The 15,926-nt window shown below is 41.0% G+C and overlaps 1 protein-coding gene across 1 annotated transcript in view; it reads right to left on the reverse strand.

Moving 5' to 3' along the window:
- LOC135219325 (dipeptidyl peptidase 8-like) overlaps positions 1-15,926 on the reverse strand; it is a 257,424-nt gene that overhangs the window by 92,703 nt on the left and 148,795 nt on the right. The gene's annotated exons all lie outside the window — the stretch shown is intronic.

A 15,926-nucleotide genomic window follows, 5' to 3' on the forward strand; every position in this document is an offset into this window, starting at 1 on the left:
CGTCCGCGTGGTAACTCTGCCGAAAAAATCAGAAATTTTTTTGTCAGATTGTTGTAATGTTTGCTCAGTTTTACATTAGCCATTGGATAAAGGTTTATATATGAAAATGTGCACAATTTCATGTGGAATACCGCAATAAATAACTCATGGTTGTAGTTTTTATCAGTTTTGAAATATTTTCATATAAATCACGATAAATAGATAAAATTTTACCTTCGGTCAACTTTAACTCAACCGAAATGGTAGAAAACAGCAATTGTAAGCTACAACACTTATAGTCTAGTAATATTCAATCATTTACCTTCATTTTGCAACAAACAGGAAGTCTCTAGCACAATATTTTGATTTATGGTGAATTTTTGAAAACTACTTTTTTTTTACGTCCGTGCGTTACGAATTCATGCATCATATTGTGATAATATTTTCTCTGTGTTGCTTTGATTGTTTTACAATTTGTTATATACCATAATCACAATTTAGTGTACAATACAACAAAAATTAACTCATTACCTTCAACCGTTTTGCTCACAGAGCGATTTGAATACAATTATATAAGATTTTTTTTTGCGCTGTCATATATTCCAATATTTATATATGATAATGATTTTTTTCATTTCTGATGGCTGCATACTAAACTTCAGGCAAAGACAAAAAAAGGAGCCAAAAATGAACTCTTAACCTTGAAAACTAAGCGTGCTGTGATTTTTTGAAAAAACTTTTTTTCAGGGTTATTATCCACAAAGTCTCCCAAAGAAAAGGAGACAAATCTGTCATCTGCCACTGATGGATTTTGAGTCTTAGCTACAAATTCTGGTATAAATTTGAAGACTATCGACTTCCAACCTCTGGAATACTTCACCTCATATGACAAACCATTAACTCCCCTTCCCTTTTGGTTGATGCTAGAGCCAACAAGAAGACTGCTTTTAAAGTCAAGCTTCTATCCATGGCTTGCTGCAATGGTTCATATGGGGGTTTAGTAAGGCTAGCCAATAAAATGGGTAAATCCCAATCAGGAGACTTCAATTTCTTAATGGAACAGGACTACTCAAAACTCTTCATTAATATAGCTATAATCCACGAAGAGAAAATGTCTACACCTTTCATTCTTAGAGCCAAAGCTAGTGCAGTCCTGTAACCCTTTATGGAAGATACAGATAGATGTTTTTCTGTTCTGAGGTACATACATCAGAAAATCAACTAACCATTGATAGAAGTTCCGAGTGGAGAAAAACTCCATCTACGACACCAATCATAGAGACAGACCACTTTCCCTAGTACAGTTACTTTACAAAATATTGCACCAGTTGCCTAAATGTTTCGAACAATAGTATATATATATGCAAGTATTCAGCAAGCGGTATCTGTCAACTATTCGCATGCATGATGTTCTATGATGACAGACTAAGTTTCTGTTAATTGGTTACCTAGAGCAAGATCCTTTTCCTAAAAACGACAGGCTAATTCTAAATTAAAAACAGAGTCACTCGCTATTGTATATTATGGCAGGCAAGCTACATAACATTGTTTAAAGGAAATTAAGATTACTATTGTTCTTTTGTGTTTCTTCTCTAATAATTTTGGTATTAATTTTTTCTTGTAACTCGGTCTAACCTTTGTTTTCGGTCTGAAGGAGGTTTTATTTCAGCACTCAAAGTTGTAGGCCTATATGTTTTGTGTATACCCTTGTTAAAAACAAAACTTTTTTATATTTTGTTTATTTATCAAAATCAAAATATAAAAAATTGTAAAATAAATGTTTGGCTAGGCCTAATGGTCCTTGCCTGGTCTACGAAAGGTGGAGAATCATATAATATGCAGTATGATTTTGTTTATAAGTACTAGTGGGGTATTCAGTTTTAATCACCAATAATGTGTTCTTTTACAGCCGTTATAGCCAATATATATTTGATCAATATATAACACTAAAATGAAAAAAAAACCCGAGTCACTCGCTACTGTATATTATGGCAGGCGAGCTACATAACATTGTTTAAATGAAATTAAAATTATAATTATTTTTTCGTGTGATTCTTCTTTAATAATTTTGGTATCAATCTTTTCTTGTAATTCGGTCTAACCTTTTTTTTTTTTGGTCTGAAGGAGGTTTTATTTCAGCACTCAAAATTGTAGGCCTTTATGTTTTGCATATACTGTGTTAAAAACAAATTTTTCTTTATATTTTCTCTATTTATCAAAATCAAAATATAAAAAAATGTAAAATAAATGTTTGGCTATGCCTAATGGTCCTTGCCTGGTATGTGAAAGGCAGAGAATCCTATAATATGCAGTATGATTTTTTTTATAAGTATTAGTGTGGTATTTGGTTTTTCTGGGCTCAGTTCGTGTCGGCCTGTGAAATAATCCTTAAGTTCATTATTTCTAGGTAAATAACCTAATAAATACCAGAAAAAAAAAAATCAAGATGATGTCAGTATAACTGACTCGCTCACTCTATAAAAGAAGGTATGGTAACAGGGGCGAGTGAGACCACTACCATGAACCACTTGCCATTTAGACTTTCCACCTCAAAATCCCCCACCTGAGAGAGCTGATCCCAAAGGGTGATGCGCCCGCTACTACTACTAATACCGACGCCAAGCGGAGTGCAGCGCCTCTAGTGGCCATCCTTTTACATTAGCTCATCAACAACACTCGCGTTTTTTTCTCTCTTGTGTTGTGTTCACTTTTTTTTGGATTTTCTCCAAGATGGAACGCGCTGCTATCGCCACGGCTAAGTTAAGTGCCCGAAAGGTTAAATTTTTGTACTTTGTCTTCCAGGGACCAGTATTTTCCGTTTTTTAGGTTATATACGGTCACCCGGTTGACTCGTGGCGGCCATGAGCCGCCTCGTGTTGTTAAGATTTCCCAGTCTTCCATACTGGGACGTCTTTATTCCTTCATGGGCTCTTATTTTGCATTCATCTTCTTATTTACATCGTATTTTAGAATTTAGGAATCCACAGCCCATACCTTGTTACCCATTATCTCTTTGGTTTTGGTATTTAGGGCTATACTGTACTTCCCCAGTCCAGCATCCCAGCTTTTGCTCTTCATCGGCTACGGCTGGCTCCGAGTGGTCGACTGGTCTTCGGATCGGTTCGCCTTCTCCTGGACTCCTGTCTCTCTCACTCGTGTGTTTCTTCCATTCTTTTACGATGTATTTATTTATTTAGTATGATATTATTCAGTGTTATTTTAGTGTATTAGGCTAGCTTTAGGCGCCCAATACCTAGGTTTGGTACAGTTGGGTTCACGTGGTCTCTGCCTAGTGGTTGTGTTGCTACCGCACCTTGGTCCACCCTCGATCACGTGTCCCTCTGGGCGCCTTACCCACTCCCTTCCCTCCCTTCCACGCGGTAAGGGAGGGTTCTGACCGGGCCCTCCTCGGTTGTCATGACAACCATTATAGCCTACTTCCCTCTCTCTCTGAAGGGGGCTCTAGGAAGTCCTGGTCAGCTGGGAGCCTGTGTGACCATTTATAGTCTCGGGTACCGGGGTATCCGATGTGTAAGGGGGTTGGGGTTGGCCACCCCTCCCCCCGGTCGCCTCGGTAATCTCCGGTGTTCCCGTTCGCTCTCCCCACACCCCGTTTCTCCCACGACGGACGGAGCCCCTGCTCACTAGCCGGGGGCCCCTTCGGTTGTCTGAATGTTACTGGCTCCGCCAGCCGCCGGGGTAGGGGTCTACTAGTGGTCTCAAAGCTTGCCTACAACTACCTTCTTTCCGCTATCGGAGGGGAGCTTGCTTACTTACCCGGGCACTCCTCTAGTAGTCGGAAGGAAGGCATGTCTTACTCTCTGTTGTGGTATACATGCCCCCTTTTATATATTATTATTGTTGTTACCTTATCATTAACTGCCTCCGCCGTTCTCCATCGTGGTTTTTTCCTTCTCTGGGCTTTCTCACCACTCCTGGTTGCTCTTCACCTCTGTCCCCGGCGTACGCCGCGGACCCCAACCAGACTGCCCTACAAACCACACGTATTGCGGTAGAGGACTAGTTTTACTTTAACTTGCATACTCCGGCATGCAACGGAGTTCATGTTAGGCTGTAAGTGTGTAATCTCGATACTCATGTATCCTTCCACTTACAGGCTACCAATTGCCAGGAACCAGGCTGCAATGCAGTCCTCCAAGACCCCTGTGGCCACGAGGAGTGCAGGACCCACGCCCCGTGCGCCACTACCCACGGCGAACTGATCGTCTGGCACCACGAAGCATGTACCATATGCTATGACCTCGTGAGCCAGCTTTTGGATGGGGTGAGTAGGTTACTGGACAATTTTTCTTACCATCAAATATCTATGTCTTAGTCTTAAGTCTTATTTTAAGCTATAATTCCGCCATTAGAGGCTTCATACGGCCCTCTCTTTCAGGCTGCTGCCGTGAAGGAAGTCGCCTTAGCAACCCTGAAGGCTTGGGTAGGCGGCTTTGGCAAGAACGCCGCCAAGGGACAGCCGTACATCCTAGATAAGAAGTTGGCTGTCCAGATCTTCCCAGGAGGGAAAGCGACAGGGTGTGTGGACCCTGCCACGGCAGCCCCAGCCATAGCCTCCATTCAGCGTGAGGTACAGCAGGCCTTCGGGAGTGTTTCGACGCAGGAGACGGTGCCGGACGTCGCCACCTTGGACATCAATATTGAGCCAATGGCAGTAGGTGTTGAGGATTTGTTGGTCAAGGTAGGTACTTCGGGCGTCCAAGGGTTTCCTTTGGGCGCACCTGGATCTTCTTCTCCTGTTCCTTCTTCTTCTTCCTTCCAAGGCTTCACGGGATCTGAGATCCCTACTCCTTTGCCTGCTGCTTCTGTGCCCACGAAAGTGAAGGGACACAGAGAGCAAAAGACCCTCCAGAAGACGACACCCAAAAAGTCGTCGTCTTCTTCCTCACGTAAGTCTTCGGCATCCTACTCCGGAGCAGTGAAGGCGAAGTCCGACTTCCCATTCAAGAGGGTCAAGAAGCAAGGCTTCTAAGGAGAAGGTCCGAGCTCCGGCCGAGCCAGTACCTTCTCCAGTAGCTACCGGATCCGCTCCGGTGACTCCTGTCGGGATCGCGGCACCTAGTGCATTCGATCCCGCCACCTTCTCGGCAGGAGTTTTACAACAAGTAGGAGAGATGGTTGGTTCGCTTGGCACGAGATTTGAGCAAATGTTTGCTCAACTCTCCAGCAGTATCAACCAGTCCGGCCAATCGATTCAGGACCTCTCTAATCGTGTTATGGAACACGATAATCGCTTCGCTGGCCTGAATCAGGCTCCGCAGGCTAACTTCCCGGTAGGAGGTACTGGTTTGGTCCAGTTACCACCTTATGAATCCCTTCCGGCCTTTTCTATGAACAATCCTTGGAGGGTAGCAGCCTATTGACCCTTCAAGGATGGTATGATCTCCATTCCGGAGTGTGGAACGAGAAGGATTGAGGACTTCGAGTTCTACCCCCCCGAGACTGACTCAGCCTTTCATAGGATATGCCAGGCTAACACAAACAGCGCTCAATAGGGAAGACAAGATCCCTAGAGAGACTGTTTTGTACAGCAGGGATCATGCCCAAAGAGAGTGGGTTCACTGCCTGGAGGATTGGGATTGTACAAATACCAAACTCCAGGCCTTCAAGAGTCCCTTCACCATCTTTGCCACAGAGGAGGAGGCTTCACTCCCCTTTACGACAAAGATGGTGGAGACGACTCTTCAGGCTGTGCTGAAGGACGAACCCATTCCGCAGCTAAGGGAAGCAGAGCCAACATCTCCTCTCTTCCCTGCGTTTGGCGAACTATGGGAGAACCTGCCGGCCACCTTTACAGTGGGAAAGCTAAAACCGGACTGTGCTATGGATCAGTTCGGTGAGAAGCTTCCTAGACTGCCTCATAGCCTTATTCAGGCAGAATTTGATGCTCGGACTAGGCTAGGGAGATCACTTAACTCCCTAGTCATTACGGAGATGGCTGCTCTCTCATACGCGACGGAGCCTTTGTTCAAGATCCTCGCTAAGTCTCAGCTTCAGTCGGTCCAGGCAGACGCTTTCGACTTCTTCACAGCTAGGAGAAATTGTCGTAAGCATGTGTTGCAAGAAGCCACCATTCGACACGAACCAAATAGGCTTCTTGCTTCCAACATGTGGGGTGCGGACCTGTTCCCAGAAGCTTCTGTGAATGAGGTGCACCACGAGGCTTCAAGGCTTAACCAAAGCCTTAGAGCTAGATGGGGTATCTCATCCAAGAGGAAGCAGGAGAACCCACCCTCTTCTGGTAAAAAGCTGAAGAAAACCAAAAGGTTCCAGCCATACCAGAAGCACCAGCAACAGCAGCACTTTGTCCAGGCCGTCCCAGTTACCCAACCGGGTCAGCCTTCGACATCGAAGCAGAACCAGCCCATCCTCCTGCTATCCCCTCAAAACCAGCCCTCAACCTCGTACACCGTCACGCCGGCTTTCAACTCCATGTATGAAAGCCAAGCATTCCCTACCTTTAATAGGTTCTCGAGGGGAAGCAGGGCGAGAGGCAACTTTCGTCAGCGAGGTTCCGGAAGAGCTGCAAGTAGGGGTAAGCACTTCAGAGGAGGACGTGGAGGTCATCCCGCACAGCAGCAGTGAGACTCCCCAGGTAGGAGGGCGGCGGTGTTGTTCCTCTTCCATCACAGGTGGGGGTTCAGCAAATGGGCACAGAGCATCGTCCAAGGGATTAGGTTGGGAGTTATGGATTCAAAGAATCCCCCACCAACCAAATCATTTCTCCAAGTACCATCAAAGGAGTTGACAGATTATGCGGAGGAGCTCCTTCAGAAAGGAGTTGTGGCAAGAGTCAAGCATCTAAAATTTCAAGGGCGCTTGTTCAGCGTGCCAAAGAAAGGCTCGTCAAAAAGAAGAGTAATCTTAGACTTGTCCCAGCTAAACTCTTTCATTCGCTGCGACAAGTTCAAAATGCTGACCATCTCGCAGGTACGGACCTTACTTCCCCGTGGGGCCGTCACCACCTCTATCGATCTTACAGACGCATACTATCATATCCCCATCGCGAGACACTTCCGCCCATACCTAGGTTTCAAACTAGGAGACCAGGCATTCTCTTTCAAAGTGATGCCCTTCGGACTGAATGTAGCCCCCAGGGTATTCACGAAAATAGCGGAAGTAGTAGTTCAACAACTGAGATCACAAGGGATAATGGTAGTAGCGTACCTCGACGATTGGTTGATCTGGGCACCAACCGTCGAGGAATGTCTCAAAGCCACAAAGAAGGTAGTTCAATTCCTGGAACATCTGGGGTTCCAGATAAACAAAACGAAATCCAGATTCACTCCGGAGACTCGTTTTCAATGGCTAGGCATCCAATGGGATTTATCCTCCCACAATCTGTCAATTCCTGTGATCAAGAGGACAGAAATAGCAAAGTCAGTGAGGCAATTTCTCAAGAACAAACAAGCTTCAAGGAGAAACCAGGAAAGAATCCTAGGTTCCCTTCAGTTTGCCTCAGTGACGGACGTCCTTTTGAAAGCAAGACTGAAAGATATAAATCGAGTTTGGCACTCAAGAGCAAATGTCAAATCTCGAGACAAGTTGTCAGTGATTCCACAAATCCTTCGCAACCAGCTCCGTCCATGGGCAAAGGTGAAGAATCTTTCCAAGACAGTTCCCCTTCAATATCCTCCTCCGGCGTTAACGATTCACACAGACGCCTCCCTATCCGGTTGGGGAGGATACTCTCAGTTCAAGCAAGTTCAGGGGACTTGGTCCGCTCAGTTCCGCCAGCTCCACATAAATGTGCTGGAAGCAATGGCAGTTTTTCTTACCCTAAAGAAGCTCCTTCCCCCAAAGAAGTCTCATCTAAGGCTAGTTTTGGACAGTGCAGTAGTAGTGCACTGCATCAACAGGGGAGGATCCAAATCCAAACACGTGAATCATGTCATGATAGCCATTTTCGCTCTAGCGAACAAGCACAAATGGCACCTATCTTCCACCCACTTGGCAGGGGTAAGGAATGTGATAGCGGACGCATTGTCCCGTTCAGTCCCTCTGGAATCAGAATGGTCTCTAGACGTCAAGTCGTTCCAGTGGATATGCCGGAGAGTACCAGGTCTCCAGGTAGATCTATTCGCTTCACAAGCGAACCACAAGCTTCCTTGCTATGTGGCCCCCAACCTGGACCCTCTGGCTTATGCCACGGACGCCTTGTCGATAGATTGGAATCAGTGGAGAAAGATCTATATCTTTCCTCCAGTGAATCTTCTCTTGAAAGTTCTGAGCAAACTGAGGACTTTCAAAGGTCAAGTAGCCCTGATTGCTCCAGATTGGCCAAAGAGCAACTGGTACCCCCTGCTTCTAGAGTTGGGTCTCTGACCTCAACGGATTCCCAACCCCAAGCTATCGCAATCAGTACAAATGAGGACTGTGTTCGCTTCCTCAGGAATTCTCCAGACCCTAACTTTATGGACTTCATGAAGTTTGCGGCTAAAAATGATGCTAACATTGATCCACAAAACATCCTTTTTCTAGAATCAGATAAGAGGGAATCAACTATTAAACAATATGACTCTGCCGTCAAAAAGTTGGCATCTTTCCTGAAGGAAACGGACACTACAACCATGACAATTAACTTAGCCATATCCTTTTTCAGATCTTTGTTTGAAAAAGGCTTAGCAGCTAGCACAATTACCACTAATAAATCAGCTTTGAAGAAAATCTTTCAGTTGGGTTTTCAAATAGACTTAACAGAATCCTACTTTACGTCTATTCCCAAAGCCTGTGCTAGACTTAGACCTTCTGAAAGGCCTACTTCAGTTTCATGGTTTTTAAATGACGTCCTCAAACTAGCCTCGGATACTGACAACTCGTCTTGCACATTTATAATGCTACTTAGAAAGACGTTATTTTTATTAAGCCTGGCCTCAGGGGCCAGAATTTCAGAACTGTCGGCTCTATCCAGAGATACGGGTCATGTAGAATTTCTCCCTTCAGGAGAAGTTTTGCTTTCTCCGGAACGCAGTTTTTTAGCTAAAAATAAGGATCCTCTTGCAAGGTGGGCTCCTTGGAAAGTCATTCCTCTTCCCCAAGATCCCTCCCTTTGTCCAGTATTGACCTTAAGAGCCTTTCTGTCTCGGACATCCTCTAGATCCTCAGGCCCTCTTTTTATGAGGGAAAGAGGTGGCACCTTATCAGTTAAAGGAATCAGACAGCAGATCCTTTACTTCATTAAGCAAGCTAACCCTGAATCATTTCCAAAAGCACATGATATCAGGGCAGTAGCTACTTCAATTAATTATTTCCAGCATATGAATTTTGAGGATCTTAAGAAATATACTGGATGGAAATCACCGACAGTCTTCAAACGTCATTACCTGAAGTCCTTGGAATCATTAAAATTTTCAGCAGTGGCAGCGGGAAACATAGTTTCCCCTGATTCTGCACAGTAGTTGTAGTTTAAAATATCCAGGTCTCCTTTCTACCTACCTTGTCCAACATGTCTCACCCTACTGCTATGCTCTATGTGGTCCTCTAGCCTTAGCCGCTAGGTTGATTTTGGTGGACTGCCCCTTATTTTTTCGCTCGGGGCATCCACATATTGTACATATAAATGTGCTTCAGTGTTTCTACCCTTATTTTTATGCTAAGGTAGAACACAATGGATTTTGTATATTTTGTAAATATTTGATTAGTTTTAGTGAATCTCCTTAAATACTTATTTTTGGTTACCATTGTACTAAACTGTGATTTTCATTGATTAATTTAAGCTAGTTTTAAGTACCTTTATGTTATAATCTTGTAACTGAACCTTTGATTCACTTATATTATATTCTAATCTTATCTTATTTTTTGTTTCATTTTTGACCCTCCATTGTCATCTTGGCTGTTTCTCTGGTACTATTTCACAGGCCGACACGAACTGAGCCCAGAAAAGGGATTTTGACGAAGGAAAAATCTATTTCTGGGTGATTGGTTCGTGTCGCCCTGTGAAACCCACCCCTCTTTTTCTTACCCACCCTGCAGACCAAGATGGACATCTTTATAAAAGGATGGCCACTAGAGGCGCTCCACTCTGCTTGGCGTCGGTATTAGTAGTAGTAGCGGGCGCATCACCCTTTGGGATCAGCTCTCTCAGGTGGGGGATTTTGAGGTGGAAAGTCTAAATGGCAAGTGGTTCGTGGTAGTGGTCTCACTCGCCCGTTACCATACCGACACTTCTTTTATAGAGTGAGCGAGTCAGTTATACTGACATCTTCTTGATTTTTTTTTCTCTGGTATTTATTAGGTTATTTACCTAGAAATAATGAACTTAAGGATTATTTCACAGGGCAACCCAAACCAATCACCCAGAAATAGATTTTTCCTTTGTCAAAATCCCTTTTATAACCAATAACGTGTTCTTTTACAGGCATTATGCCCAATATATAATTGATCATTTCATTATTGCATGGCCTAATTCTGAAACCATATGGCTGAGGACTGAATTAGTCACTCCTTGAGAGAAAAATGTTTACACTTGCCATAAGGAGGTAAAACAGAAAAAATATATATATATATATTTCTATATATTATTAATATTCGTAATGGGTGGTAGATAATATTCATGGTGAACAAAAGGTTGAAACGTAACATTAAAAAATTTCATTTAGTACAAAATATATACTAAAAAAAAAGTTCAATAAGTGCTTTGGAATGTAATTTAGTGTAACTAGCTCCCAAAGCACCAATAAATCCGTTCACACAGATGTTACCAGTTTGGATCATTCTAAGCCAATGTGACAAGCAATAAACCATTCATTTATATATTAAAAGCAATATTTCCAATTTCCTTCTTGGGTGTCTGAATTCTGCATCAAATATATAAAAAAATATTCTGTCAATTTGAAGTTTTTTATATTAAAAAAAATTAGCATTTGTAAGATTTATAAGTTATCGTGCACCAACACCAGTCTCCTCCAAATTCAGTGTTGCAAGTGTGCCAATCGAACCACACACTTCAAATGCATTTCTCCACGCTTCAGTCAAGCAAAATGTATTTATATAATTTAAGGAAGTTGAGTTATATAATATTTTAGTTATTATATTTAATATGCTAACTTGAAATAGGGTTTTTTCTTTTAGCAGAAAGATTTTTAAACATATCATAACCTGATAACATTACGTAAGCCAAACTCCACTCACGTATTATTTGCATTAAAAATATCAACCCTTATACGGATGATAAGGATTCAGACAAAATACTTAAAAACCTGCGTAAAACAAGGTTTTTCCATGCAGTTTTATTTTTTACTTGTGATGATCGATTCCAATTTTCATGTTATAAAAATATTTTCTAAAACTAATTATTATATGGAAAATAAAAAAGAAAAATTATACAAACGATATATTTCGTAAAGTGATGCAATACTTTTATAGTGTAACTTTGAGAAAAGCCTCTCACTCACAGAAGATACTCACAGTCTTGACCTGTGAAGAGATAGGGACTGTACCGACTGGTGGTACCTCTCCATGTGTGGTTGACATAGTAGCTTGTTCCAGGGAGGTAGTTCTCTCGGAACATCTATCAGGAGCTCTAACAAGTCCGGGAACCACTCTGCCTTCCACCACAAGGGGACTACCAGGGTCACCTTGAGATTCTGAGACCGCATCTCCTTGTTCTGAGCCTGATGGATTAAACAAAATGGAGGAAATGCATATACATCCATATTGCCCCATGGATGTTGTAAAGCATCTTCTGCTACTGCTTCTGTGTCTGGAACTACCGAACAATATATCTCCAACTTCTAGTTGTATCTTGTTGAGAACAGGTCTACGACCGGGATTTCCCACAAGATTAACATTCTGTCTACAATTTCCTGATACAAGCACCACTCTGCTTCCAGAATCTGGTCCCAGCGGCTCATCTTGTCCGCTATTACATTCCTTTTTCCTGGAATATATCTGGTCTTGATGTCTATTAAGTCCTCTACAGCCCACTGATGAAGTTGAACTGTCACAAGGTGTAACTATTGAGACACCAGACCTCCTTGTTTGTTTACATATACTATTACTGTAGTGTTGTCTGACATCAATACTACACAGTGCCCCTTCACCCTCTCCCGGAACTCGTGTAGTGCTACAAATTCTGTTTTTAGTTCTAGCACGTTTATATGAAGTTCTCTGTCCTTTTGACTCCATTTTCCTGAAATCATCAGCTCCTTCATGTGAATTCCCCAACCTTCGAGTGACGCACCCGAGAATAGCAGAAAATCTGGAGAGGACTGTTCAAGGACGTACCCCAACTGTAAGATTGTTGTCTTGTGCCCACCACAGTAGATCTCTCCTCACCTCTGTCGACAGTGGAATCTGCTCGTAAGGATGATCTGTACTTGGTAACCAAAACTCTTTCATCCTCCATTGTGAAGACCAAAGGTGTAATCTCCTGTGTGGAACTAACTTGCCACTGCTTTGCTGGTTGTGTTTCCTTTCCAAGGAAGGAATTCACTACTTGATTGCATTTCTCTATCCTCTGATCTGAAGGGAGTATGTAGTACTTTGGCCTCTACTGTGTCTATAATCATCACTAACCCTTTAACGCCGAAGGGGTATAATAAAAATCGTCTCCCGTATGCCAAGGCGGTCTCGGAGTGAGCGCCGAAGCGGAAAAAAGATTTTTTTCAAAAAATCACAGCGCTTAGTTTTCAAGATTAAGGGTTCATTTTTGGCTCCTTTTTTTGTCATTGCCTGAAGTTTAGTATACAACCATCAGAAATGAAAAAAAATATCATTATCATATATAAATAATGCGATATATGATAGCTCGAAAACGAAATTTCATATATAATTGTATTCAAATCGCGCTGTGAGCAAAACGGTTAAAGCTAAAGAGTTCATTTTTTTTCGTTGTATTGTACACTAAATTGCGATTATTTTGGTATATAACACATTGTAAAACGATCAAAGCAACACAGAGAAAATATTATCACAAAATGATGCATGAATTCGTAATGAGCGGACGTAAAAATTTTTTTTTTTAAAATTCACCATAAATCTAAATATTGTTCTAGAGACTTCCAATTTGTTTCAAAATGAAGATAAATGATTGAATATTACTATACTGTAAGAGTTTTAGCGTACAATTGCTGTTTTTGACCATTTCGGAAGAGTTAAATTTGACCGAATGTCGAATTTTTTTAATATATTTTTTTTATATGCAAATATTTCGAAAATGAGAAAAGCTACAACCTTCAATTATTTTTTGTTGTATTCTAAATGAAATTGCACACATTTTCATATATAAAACTCTATGAAACGCCTAATATGAAATGGAGCAAATATTACGAGAATGCGACGTTCGCATTTCGGAGATTTGCGGCAGGGATTTTGTTTCAAAATGAAGATAAATGATTGAATATTGCTAGACTGTAAGAGATTTAGCTTACAATTGCGTTTTTCGACCATTTCGGTCGAGTCAAAGTTGACCGAACGTGGTTTTTTTCTATTTATCGTGCTTTTTATGCAAATATTTCAAAAATGAGAAAAGCTACAATCTTCAATTATTTTTCGTTGCATTCTACATAAAATTGCGCACATTTTCACATATAAAACTTTATGTAACGGCTAATTTAAAATGGTGTAAACATTACGACAATCAGACGAAAAAATTTCAGATTTTTTCGGAAGTGTTACCCCGCGGACGTAAGGAAATTTTTTTTTTTTTTTCATAAATTCACCATAAATCAAAATATTGTGCTAGAGACTTCCAATTTGTTGCAAAATGAAGGTAAATGATTGAATATTACTAGAATATAACAGTTTTAGCTTACAATTGCATTTTTCGACCATTTCGGTCGAGTCATACTTGACCGAAGATTGAATTTTGGGCACTTATCGATATTTATATGAAAATATTTCAAAACTGGTAAAAGCTACAACCATGGGTTGTTTTTAGTTGTATTGTGCATAAAATTGTGCACATTTCCATATATAAAACTTTATGTAATGGTTAATTTAAAATGGTGCAAACATTATGACAATTGCACGAAAAATTTTTTTTATTTTTTCGGAAGTGTTACTGCGCGGACGTAAGGAAAAAGTTTTTTTTCATAAATTCACCATAAATCAAAATATTGTGCTAGAGACTTCCAATTTGTTGTAAAATGAAGGCAAATGATTGAATATTACTAGAATATAAGAGTTTTAGCTTTCGACCATTTCGGTAGAGTCAAAGTTGACCGAAGGTTGGAATTTTGGCACATATCGTTATTTATATGAAAATATTTCAAAACTGATAAAATCTACAATCATGAGTATTTTTTTTTTATTCTACATGAAATTGCGCACATTTTCATATATATAATACTCCATGTAACGGCTAATTTAAAATGGTGCAAAAATTATGTCAGTGACGAAATAATTTCTGAGATGTGTCACTGATACTTTTTAGTGCGAAAAGAAAGAAATTCGCGCTTGCATGCCTGCATAACGATTGTAAACAAAACAATGCCTTGATCCGTGAGCTCCCAGCATCCCCCAAGGCGCGTGATTCAAAAGTTTTTGCCTGGTAGGCCTTTAGTATTTTTCCGCGAATTTAAAAAAAAACTTTTTTTTATCGACGTACCATACATCCAATCGGCACCCGACAGACAATTTATGTCGACGTTTAATACGTCCAATTGGCGTTAAAGGGTTAAGTACACCAGCCTCTGACTGGGATCCAAACTCAACTGCTCCTGATTTATTACAATGGTAAGCTGTGACAAAACTGAAGATGTCTGTCCTGTGGTAATTCTTCTCTGGACTTTGCTATCACCAGCCAATCATCCAGGTACCTTATTAATCTGATTACTTGAGCATGAGACTATGTCAACACAAGGGTGAATACTCTTGTAAATACTTAAGGAGACGTTGTCAATCCAAAACACAGAACTCTGAACTGAAAAACCTTCTCTGCCAGACTGAAGCAGAGAATCTTCCTGGAAGAATGATGGATTGGAATCTGGAAGTATGCATCCTTCAAGTCTATTGTCAACATAAAATCCTTGTTCCTGACCCAGGACTACTGTGACACGAATTTCTCTCACTTTTAGAGAACCAAGAATCCAAATGCCAGATGGAAGGATGGAAGTTGAATATCCATTATGACAATTGGGGTTGTAGGCTAAAACATTTTGTGCTATGGAAATACTGCTTCATCATATATTGTCTGAATAGCAACTTAGAAAAAAGGAAAAAGGAGACTAAACCTTTCATACAAATGACTGTAAACACAGGAAGTGAGGGACTGAAGATAAAAAGGAACAGAAGTCTATCCTCTGGAAAATCATTTATGTAGACCATGGGACCGCATAACAATTGGTTGTACTTGCTAAGTAACTTTCAAGAGATTGAGGTTAAGCAATCAGCCAAAAACTGAAATCCCTGAAAAATTGTAAGAGTTGTTGTTTTGACAAGCTAAGTGTTAAACAGTGACTGATAGATAGGTCTCCCTTCATGCAATGAGAATAAAATGAACCTATACAACACACTTCTTTATTGCAATTTAAAACCATGTGTCATTCTGGCTAAATTGGAAAAAATTGGACCCAACTTCAAAGGATAAATGTACCCATGTGCAGACAGCAGTGATAGTACCTTCCATTACCATGTAAAGACGAAAAGAGCAAGAGATCCAGAAAATAAAGATGAAGTAAAAGGATTTGCAGGTGGAACTCATAGCAAATTCTACAGTTGCACTAAGTAGTAATAGTTTGAGAGACTGAAAAGTAAGATTGAAGAGATGAAGCAGGAATAGGGGTCAAGTAAAAGCTAAAAAGTGAGTACAGCTTGGGGGAGCAGGGACACTGTAAACTTCCTTAGTATGATACTAAGCCCACAATCCACCACTGATAGCATTACTCCTGACAGGAGTAAAGAATTATATATGAACCCCTTACATTTCTCATTCAACATGAAAATGCTTTTCCACTTGGATGTTTAAACAGAACAACAATACAGTA

This window comes from Macrobrachium nipponense, chromosome 1, assembly GCF_015104395.2.
Source record: "Macrobrachium nipponense isolate FS-2020 chromosome 1, ASM1510439v2, whole genome shotgun sequence".
Lineage (NCBI taxonomy): Eukaryota > Metazoa > Arthropoda > Malacostraca > Decapoda > Palaemonidae > Macrobrachium > Macrobrachium nipponense.